General features: G+C 45.8%; 1 pseudogene across 1 annotated transcript; it reads right to left on the bottom strand.

The window, feature by feature from the left end:
* On the bottom strand, positions 1-10,864 carry LOC143597077 (cytokinin dehydrogenase 3-like; annotated as a pseudogene). The gene is made up of 6 exons (XR_013146833.1): positions 10,177-10,864; positions 9,888-10,015; positions 9,514-9,774; positions 9,155-9,426; positions 8,801-8,981; positions 1-122 (listed from the first exon to the last, which is right to left on the bottom strand). The product of XR_013146833.1 is annotated as a cytokinin dehydrogenase 3-like (transcript).
* Positions 10,865-11,196: the final 332 nt, after the last annotated feature.

Below are 11,196 nucleotides of genomic sequence, written 5' to 3'. Positions count from 1 at the left end.
TTAACCAAAGAAAATATTTTGCCCCGGCGATAATATCATTTTTGGATCATACTTAGCTTTCTTCTCCTCAAACACATTCCATTTGCTACAAAATGCTTCCTCCATTCTTCTTTTGTCTTGTAATATTGTGGAAGTGAAGAGGTAGGTCCCAGCAGAGCCCAGTTGGACCCGCAATACTCACCTCAAAGAGGGACGTCTGCGCAGTTGGACCCGCAAGACTCACCTTCAAGAGGGACGTCTGCGCAAAGACTAAACTCGCAAGACTCACCTTGAAGAGAGACGTCTACGCAGAAAAACCAACTGGATCCGCAGGACCCACCATGCTCAGAGACGTGACGTCCTTACGCGCAGTACGCAAGCTGTTCCCGCAGGAAAAGCCTCCCAATGGTCGACGTACTCAGCCTGTTCCCGCAGCAACGGATACTCGCCATTAGGGAAGGCTACCCGCGCAGCAAGGCTACACGCACAAGGCACTAAACTCTTAAATAATTCAGTAATGTCACCTGAAGAAGGAGTGAGCAAGCCGGGAATACTCCCGCCCAAAGCCGGGAAAACTCCCGCCCAAATGAGCCAGTTCGTACGCTACTGGAGGATCTTTTGTACTGTACCTGCCAAGGTATGGACAAAAGATCTGACCAAAGGTGCGACAGCTCACTGACAACAGTACGACGAGCAGCACGCTCTAGTACTTAATGTCACTATCAGCCGCTGCCCACTCACCAACCTGTCGTAGCATGTGCATAGCCTGCAGTTGGTGGAAAAGGAACAGTACACAGCCGGCCTGGTCACTATCAGCCGCTGCCTACCCACCAACCACCAGCATGGCACGTGCGTAGCCCACATTTGGCAGAACAGGAATACTATTCCGCCGGCTGTACCTTCTTGGAAACCTACATTCGACTATAAATACTCCAACACCTTGGAACGGTATCATCATCTTCTCTCTAGTTATTTCTCTTAATATACACTTATATTCAAGAGCAATCGAGTCTGATTCTCACGCCGGAGGGTGGTCACAAGGAGGTACCCCCCCTTCTCAGTGACGAGCTCACGGTGTCTGTTTTGCAGGTCATCAGAAGAACCATCTTTGCCGGACCTAACCCCTCGTGAGAAACATCTATTTAACCCCCAGATTATCCGTAATCTGCCGGGGTCACTTAGTGTTTCTTCATTGGCGCCATCCGTGCATAAAAGCTAGAACTTATTCTTTTTCAGTTTTTTCAAAACTTCTGGAAAGATGGTTAACGTTACTCCGGTCCCAAGGCCAGCGAATGACCAAGAAACCCCGGTAATCACAACCCCAGCTACTGGGGGGAACATCGGCGAGTACACACATTTTACGAACACTACCCCGGTTACCCAAGCCGGGGCAAGTGCAGTAAATTTTATGAACACTACCCCGGTTACCCGAGCCAGGACAAGTGCAGTAAACAATCCTTCACTGGGATTCATTGATACCCAGGTAGAAAGACAACAGACGAGGCTCCCCCGCCAAACACTTGAACAAGTTAAAAGGTGGGCGGAAACACGTCAGAGGGAATTCCAAGCTGAGTTGGATGAACGCTTATGTTCACTCCAACAAGCTGACGAATTCGGAACCACTCAACAGCTCAACCTGAGCAGTGAGTGCGAGTGTTCGGACGATGATCGGGAGGAATCCGACACCGACGCAAACCCTCGCCATAGGGCGAAAGGGAAGCGTAAGGAAACGGACTTCCAACCGAGAAGGAATTTAGGAGAAACCTTCAAACAAAGAAACGCGGGGGGAAACCCACTTGACTTCTCCAAAACCTTCAGACCAACTGCTGCAAATGCGGGAACATCCAAGTTTGCAAGGGACATCGCGGAAGCAATCGCCCCGAAAAGTGCCAAGCAGATGCCCAACATCGGCACTTATGATGGTATATCCGACCCAGATGATCACCTGAACAGATTCATAGCGGGGGCAACCGTCAGCAACTGGACGGAACCCACGTGGTGTTATATGTTCCAGATGACGCTGGTTGGAGCGGCTAGAGCGTGGTTTGACCGTCTACCGGTCCACCACATCTACGATTGGGCGGACTTCCAACACAAGTTCAGCCAACACTTCAGTCAACAGAGGAAATATACTGAAGAGCAGTGGACGATCCTCAACTGCGTTAGAGAGGATGATGAATCTTTACTAGACTTCATCACTCGCTTCAACTCGAAAAAGCTGAGTTTGGGCGCTATAAGCGAAGATCTTGTTCGCACCGCTTTCATCCAGGGCGCCGAATACCCAGAGCTTATCCGCACGTTGACGGGTAAAGACGGCATGCCATCCACATGGGATGCCATCATGACGGCGGCCAAGCGCTTTACCGAAACAGAGAAGCAGCTGGGTGGGGATCTGCCCCAGAGTACAAGCCTCTACACGCAGAGGACTAGAGAACACAACGTCCGGACCGCCCGGCAAAACAAAAAGAGGAAGCTAGGCATTTGGCAGTCAAGGGTAAACTTCGACACCTCATCCAGCTCTCGCTCTTTAGTAGGCGGAAGGAATAACACGCACCCATCAAGCCGACACCCCCGGTGGACGCCGCTCACCAAAAGCGTCACGGAGATATTTGCCACTGAGAAACTCCCATGGCCAAAAGCTCCAATGGTCCGGCACCGACCTGACGCGGATCAGAGCAAATACTGTGACTTCCACGGGACAAAGGGTCACACCACTGAGAAGTGTACATCCTTGAGGGATATTATTGAAACATTCGTCAAGGATGGAAAACTTACACACCTTGTGGCATCAATCAAGAATGGAAGGAAGAATGACAACCGATACAAAAGCAACGGACGAAAGCCCGTTGACATCAGCATCCACATGGTTCATAGTAACGTCAGAGGAAGAAAAAGACGGACGACAGAACCATGCGCATGGAAGGAAGCTGAGGTCCGCTTCCCGCGAGTGCCAGGAGGACCCAGCAAAGAAGGCCCTATCGTCATCAAAAGCCAGCTGGGGCACTACATCACTTCCCGCACTCTTGTTGACAACGGCGCCTCGTCAACTGTTATATACAGGCAGTTCTTTGACAAGCTAGACGACGAAGACAAAGAACGCCTGGAAACGGTTTACGCCTCGATGGAAGGGTTTGACGGCAGCACAAACACCCCCATGGGTATCCTATCCTTCCCCATCATTCTCACAGACGGGAAACACTCACGCACAGAAGACGTGGACTTTGTCGTAATGAGGAAGCCACACCACACATACGACATTCTCTTTGGGAGAGACGGGATGGCAAGATTCAATGCCGTGGTATCTTCAGTCCACGGCATGATGGGATGGCCAACAGCTGAGGGCGTGGCGATGGTCACCGGTATTCCCCAGGTATGCATCGCATCTATCTCATCAACACCCAAACCAAAGATGGCTAAACCGACCATCACCGAACCAGAAGAATGGGCCTTCAATGGCAAATACCCTGACCAGGCGGTTACCATTGGCCCAACAGTCACTGATCCTACGCGCACCTTACTTAAACGCTTACTACAGAAAAACGCTGACATCTTCGCATGGACACCAGCTGACATGACTGGTGTACCTCGAAGTAAGGCAGAGCATAAGCTCAAGTGTGACCCGGCTTTTACGCCGGTCATACAAAAGCGCAGAGTAATGGGGGCGGAACAAGCTAACGCGTGTAGAACCCAAGTCAAGGAACTCCTTGACGCGGGCATCGTACGCGTTAGCAGATATCAAACTTGGGTTGCAAATCCCGTTATGGTACCGAAGTCTAACAAGCAATGGCGCATGTGCATAGATTTCAAAGACTTGAATAAAGCATGCCCCAAAGATTGTTACCCGTTACCCGAAATTGATCTTAAGGTAGATTCGTTAGCACCGTTTCGCCTTAAATGCTTCCTTGATGCGAATAAAGGGTACCATCAAATCCACATTGCCGTTGACGATCAGGACAAAACCGCATTTCGGACGCCCGATGGCACATTTTGTTATCAAATGATGCCATTCGGACTTAAGAATGTCGGGTCCACATACCAACGCCTGATGGACAAAGAGTTTCTTGCCCAAATTGGGAGGAACTTGGAAGTCTACATGGATGACCTGGTTATCAAAAGCCTTGACCCAGAAACGATGTTGAAAGACATCGAAGAAACATTCAACACACTTAGAAGGATAAACATGAAGCTCAACCCGAGCAAGTGTTCCTTTGGGATGGAAGAAGGGAAGTTCTTAGGAGTCATTGTTACTAAAGATGGCTTCAGAGCGAACCTTGAAAAGGTCGAAGCCATTATCAAAATGGAATCACCTACTACCATCAAGCAAGCTCAGACACTGAATGGACGCCTAGTCGCACTTAACCACTTTTTGGCAAACCATGCGGATAGGTCGTTCCCATTCGTGTCAACGCTGAGAAACTGTTTAAAGAAAACGCACTTCCGCTGGACACCAGAAGCGGAAGCAGCTTTTCAAGAAATTAGGTCACGTTTGATCGAACTCCAAACGCTCACAGCACCAGAAGCGGGAGAGGAATTAATCCTGTACCTCTCCGCCACAGATAGAGCAACCGGGGCCGTCCTGCTAGTCGAGCGAAAAGGCATCCAGATGCCAATCTACTATGTTAGCCGTCTCCTAACAGACGTCGAAACACGGTACTCTACCCTGGAAAAATTAGTCTTAGCAGTTGTACAGGCTTCACGCAGGCTAAGACGATATTTCCAAGGTCACCCAATCACCATTCTCACCAACTTCAAACTTGCAAACGTTTTAGGCAAATCCGAATTGTCGGGACGCCTAGCCAAATGGGCAATAGAATTGGGAGAATACGCGATAAAGTACAAGCCGAGACCAGCCATAAAAGGCCAGGTCTTGGCCGACTTTATTGCCGAAGTCCCCGCCTCGCGGGAGAAAGAGTGCCAGGAAGAGGCTCAACCCTCTCCAGCGATGATGTCTGGCGACTCTACACTGATGGAGCAGCCAGCAATGAGGGCTCAGGCGCAGGGTTAAAACTAACCAACCCAGCAGGCCAAGAATACACTTACGCTATTCGACTGGATTTTCCAAGTACGAATAACGAAGCTGAGTATGAAGCATTCTTGGCCGGGTTGAGAATTGCGCGGAAGATGGGAGTGAAGAACTTGGAAGCCCACGTGGATTCCATGTTAGTAGCCAACCAAATAAACGGGACGTACACAGCTGTGAACGACACAATGGCCCTGTACCTCGCGCAAGCGAAATTATGCGCGATTTTAACGATTGTAAAGTCATACACGTCAAGCGTAGCGAAAACAAATCTGCGGATGCGTTAAGCAAGCTTGCGTCATTGGCCTTTACCCACTTGGGAAAGGACATCCGCATTGAACTCCTTGGCGCACCATCAGTCCCGCACAAGGAAATCTGTGTCATCCAAACCGGCACAGAAACATGGATGACACCAATAATAAATTACCTTGCGACGGGTATACTACCAGAGTCAAAAACACAGGCAAGAAAACTACGCTGTAAAGCACTGAACTATCAACTCATCGATGACATCCTTTACAGACGTAACTTTCTTGGCCCACTCCTCAGATGCGTTGACGACCAAGATGCCGACTACCTCCTAAGGGAAGTACACGAAGGCATCTGTGGGATACACGCAGGTCCACGCGCAGTTGTAGCTAAGCTAAACAACGCGGGATACTTTTGGCCGGGGATGCATACGGATGCACTGGCATACATCAGAAAGTATAGGTCTTGCCAACTCTACGCACCCAACACGCATCGCCCGAAAAATGAACTTATCCAGTCACCTCTTCATGGCCATTTCAGAAGTGGGCCATCGATGTGACAGGCCCATTCCCCACAGCAGCAGGGAATGTTCAGTTTCTAGTGGTCGCCATCGACTACTTCACCAAGTGGATAGAAGCAAAACCCTTAGCCCAAACAACCGCAAAACATATCAAAAAATTCATTTGAGAATTTATTATTTGTCGTTTCGGGCTTCCACAGAATTTGGTGAGCGATAACGGCACCAACTTTGCTGACAAAAAGCTACAACAGTGGCTGAAAGAACTTCAAATCACCCACACCTTTACCTCAGTGGCACACCCACAGGGTAATGGTGAGGTGGAAAGAGCAAACAAGAGCATCGTAGACGGCATAAAGAAAATACTCTTGGAACACAGATCCGGCTGGGTAGACGAACTTCCACACGTCCTTTGGGCAAACAGAACGATGAAAAAAGCAAGTACGGGAGAAACCCCGTTCAGCCTCACTTATGGCACTGAAGCCATGGTCCTGGTCAAAATTGGTCTACCCTCACCAAGGGTCTTGATCCAACCAGAAGACAATGATGCGGAAAGACGGTTAGACCTTATGCTAACAGAGGAACGCAGAGACTTAGCCGCAACGCGTGAAGAGAACTACAAGCGACAAATGCAAAAGTACTACAACACGCGGGTAAAACTCTGCAACTTCAATGTCGAAGACTACATACTGCGTAACAACGAGGCTTCGAACTAAGAACGCCCTGGCCCCCGTCTGGGAAGGGCCATACATTATCAAAGAAGTTTTGGGAAAGGGCGCATACCGGCTCGAAAGGCTCGATGGCACCCTCATCCCAAGAACATGGAATGGAGCTCAATTACGCAAATGTTACATGTAGATCAATTCCAAACTTATAAAGAAACGGCCGGGAGCCACTTCTAATGGAAATGATTCTCCTTTATCACATTGTGTTGATCGCTTTACATTTATACTTATGAACTTTCCGAACGGATATGCCGGTATTCACCGCATAAATATGGAAAGAAGTCGTTGCGTGTGAACGGCGGCAAAACCCTCATAAGCACAAAAAACGGCAAAAATTTCTAAGGATAACATGAGGAAAACCTTCACGCAGGTCAGGTATAAGTAAAGTTTGGTCATCCCACTAAATGAAAGTGACGGTCCTACTCGCACAACCATGATAGAGGAAACTGAACATTAACCTATTGACAACCGCGCGTCGAAAGGATAACTTATTCAAAACACTTGGAAAATTGCTAAGTTAAACTAAAATATGCATGCGCAAGTCATATAACGTTTATAACGCAAGTCAAAAAGATTCAAAAGTAAGCGGGACTATACCCCCTTACCTTGGTAACCAAGTAACCGTATGACAGGTGCGGGTACAGTGTTAAGGCAAAACCCTTCATATATCTAGCACCCGCAGGGAATTGAAGCCAAGAATACCTCGGCAACCAAGTAACTATAAGACGGGTTCGGGTACAGTGTCAAGGCAAAACCCTTCACATACATAGCACCCGCAGGAAATTGAAGCCAGGAATACTTTGGAAGTAAAGTAACTATAAGACGAGTGTGGGTACAGTGTCAAGGCGAAACCCTTCACATACTTAGCACTCCGCAGGGAATTGAAACCAAGAAGGATATTCTGGGCCCTGCTTGCGGAAACGGAAATAACATCCCCGCATAGCGGGAACGTCGAGAACTAGATTGTTTGAAGCTCCAAGATGGAATTGGTTGTTTAATATAATTGATCACTATGTTTAAAACTACCAAAACCTCATGGAGAATCTACACAAGTGGAACTCAACGCTCCTGACTTGCGAGGAGGTTACAGACCTACCCGCATCATACCCAAAGATCAAGCAGAAAAGTCGGGAATTTCTGCACGTGACATTAGGACTTCCGCGGGAAGAATCCCCATGGAAAACCTTAAAACTAAACCCTTTTCAAAACCCCTTGCTTAAGTCCAAAAGTTCACCTCACTTATTAACAATTCATGAGAAGAACATTGGACTGGGGGGACTTGAAGAGGTAGGTCCCAGCAGAGCCTAGTTGGACCCGCAAGACTCACCTCAAAGAGGGACGTCTGCGCAGTTGGACCCGCAAGACTCACCTTCAAGAGGGACGTCTGCGCAAAGACTAAACTCGCAAGACTCACCTTGAAGAGAGACGTCTGCGCAGAAACCAACTGGATCCGCAGGACCCACCATGCTCAGAGACGTGACGTCCTTACGCGCAGTACGCAAGTTGTTCCCGCAGGAAAAGCCTCCCAATGGTCGACGTACTCCGCCTGTTCCCGCAGCAACGGATACTAGCCATCAGGGAAGGCTACCCGCGCAGCAAGGCTACACGCACAAGGCACTAAACTCTTAAATAATTCAGTAATGTCACCTGAAGAAGGAGTGAGCAAGCCGGGAATACTCCCGCCCAAAGCCGGGAAAACTCCCGCCCAAATGAGCCAGTCCGTACGCTACTGGAGGATCTTTTGTACTGTACCTGCCAAGGTATGGACAAAAGATCTGACCAAAGCTGCGACAGCTCACTGACAACAGTACGACGAGCAGCATGCTCTAGTACTTAATGTCACTATCAGCCGCTGCCCACTCACCAACCTGTCGTAGCACGTGCATAGCCTGCAGTTGGTGGAAAAGGAACAGTATGCAGCCGGCCTGGTCACTATCAGCCGCTGCCTACCCACCAACCACCACCATGGCACGTGCGTAGCCCACAGTTGGCAGAACAGGAATACTATTCAGCCGGCTGTACCTTCTTGGAAACCTACCTTCGGCTATAAATACTCCAACACCTTGGAACGGTATCATCATCTTCTCTCTAGTTATTTCTCTTAATATACACTTATATTCAAGAGCAATCTAGTCTGATTCTCACGCCGGAGGGTGGTCACAAGGAGGTACCCCCCTTCTCGGTGACAAGCTCACGGTGTCTGTTTTGCAGGTTATCAGAAGAACCATCTTTGCCGGACCTAACCCCTCGTGGGAAACATCTATTTAACCCCCAGATTATCCGTAATCTGCCGGGGTCACTTAGTGTTTCTTCAGGAAGGTATTGCTTGATATTAATACCATTTTCATCACATAATGTTAGTATCTTTTTATTTTGATCGTCAAGTATTTTTGCGTCTTCAACATTTCTAGCCGAGTGTAATAAACCTACGGTGTAGAATATGTCTTCGCCGTCTTCATCTGGAATGATAGCTGACATCTTGTAATCCCACCTATAAGATTTAAAGTAAATTGGCTTAGTAATTGATAAAACCAAATTAACTTATTAATTTGTTGCATGCATGGTTGATAACCATTTTAAATAAAATAAATTGTTTTCTTCTTAACAACATATATCAGAAGCTATTTCTCTATACTAAATGACATGTAATGCATGATTAATTACCTTTTCCGGTTCATCGGGTAGATGAGGAAAGGGCCTGTGCTTTTGCTTTCCTTTTTAATGATTCCATCAAGTACACGTTGATTAAAATCCAAAATAGACGATTTTGGCACAAACAAATTTAACCAAGGATGATGATTGATCTCCCAAAACCCTTCGGATCCAAGTTTCATCTCTTCAGTTCTCACTCTATTTAAAAAATCAACGAATGCTACATCTTTCATGAAACTATATCCACTTTTAAAGTTTAACCCATTGAACATATTATCAAGTTCCTGTAATATTCACCATAACAATTGTTAAAAAAAATACTTAATAGTTACAAAATCATTACAAGATGAAAATGAGCATCGATCGAGTACCTCATCTATGGTTTTTGTGTTGAATTCATCGTAGTATTTGACAACTTCTAAGCTATAAATGATGCCATGTTTAGATGCTAACGAATTTACTTTTGATTTTTCGTGAATTGAGAAAAACGAAGATCTCCAATTGTTTGAGGGACTTTTCTTCATAATAAGAGAGCCTTCAACATAATCAGGTCCATTATTAAGTGAGATTAAGTTTTCTTGATCCTTTGTGAAGGTAACAAAATCTTCATAAAGCATTCTAACCCATTTCACCTACCAAAATCAACAACATATGTACTTATTTGCACAAAATATAAAAAAATAAAAAATATATATATAAAATAAAAAATCTATATTTAATGTGTTTAAAATTTGATTGATCTTACTCTTGTAGGTGCTTTTTGTAGAACAATCCTTGCCCTAGTTATGATCCCGAATTGGCCAAGACCTCCGAGAACACCATAGAAGAGATCAGAGTTCATGGTTTTTGAGCAAGTCTTGAAATCTCCTTTCCCTGCAAAGAAAATAAAGAAGAATGGATGTTACATAGGGTTTTTATGGGTTTACTCAACTTAAAAAGGTTTTCATGTATACTACACATGCCCAAAAGTTGCCCAAGTATATGTATGTAAAGATGCATATTTTAAAATGTGTGGGTACTAATTATGCTTGTACCAGTGATGATATCCATTTCAACAACATTACTAATTTGAGGTCCATGGAGGAAAGATTGCCCACTAATCCCTGAGTTAGAAAGGGTTCCGCCAACGGTAAGATACAAGTAATCCATCCACGAAACCGGCGCCAATCCATGCTCTATTGTTGTCCTCAAAACATCAATCCAAAGTTGCTCACCACCAACATCAACATAAAACCCTAAATTATCATTCCCGCAAACCCTAATCCCACTATTAACCAAAGAACTCATTTCCACCACCACCCCATCTTTAACCATTGCTTGTCCTCCCACTGAGTGGCCACGCCCTCTGGCTGCAATCTTGAAAGGGGTAGAAGCAGTGTAGGAGGATTGAATGAGGCGAGTTATGTCGGAAATGGTCAAAGGATGGAAAACCGCAGTTGGTGTTTCGTGAATAAGCTTACCGAAATCAAAAGAAGCTGATTTGATTGAAGTGGCATCTTGAAAAAGTTTGGTTGATATTTCAGGATGTAGGGTTTCATATGGGAATGAGGAAAGTGAAGTGTTTTTCCATGGTATTGTTAATTTGATTGGGAGTACTGAAACAAAGTTGTTTATGATGTATAGTAAAATGATGTATGCACACAATACATGAAGCTTAGGATGGTCGGGCGTGGGCCGGTTTGTACATCTGGAACACGTTTTAGAACAATGAGGCTTAGCCATGAGAGAGAGAGAGATAAGTTATGTTGAATGTAGGGTGGTAGATAACTCTATATAGAGAGAGAGAACAAGTTAGATAGTCTATATTCAAGTGAGGACACTGTAAATGTAGGGCCGGTCTACCCGTATGAAATATTTTTAGAGGTATATATATATGTGTGTGTTAAAATCCCGATTGATCCCTATGACATTTGGACACCAGTATACTTTCGACTTCTATGAAATTTTTCTTAATTTCACCACTTTGATTGTATTCTTTGACAGTATATGTAAAGAACATTGTAGAGATCAATAACGTGACAACAGGAGAACAATTATATTTTTTTATCTTATGA

This window comes from Bidens hawaiensis, unplaced genomic scaffold (assembly GCF_021521415.1).
Source record: "Bidens hawaiensis isolate Kalapana, Puna unplaced genomic scaffold, B.hawaiensis_p1.1 tig00047541_1, whole genome shotgun sequence".
NCBI lineage: Eukaryota > Viridiplantae > Streptophyta > Magnoliopsida > Asterales > Asteraceae > Bidens > Bidens hawaiensis.
This window is presented reverse-complemented; position numbering and strand designations above follow the sequence as displayed.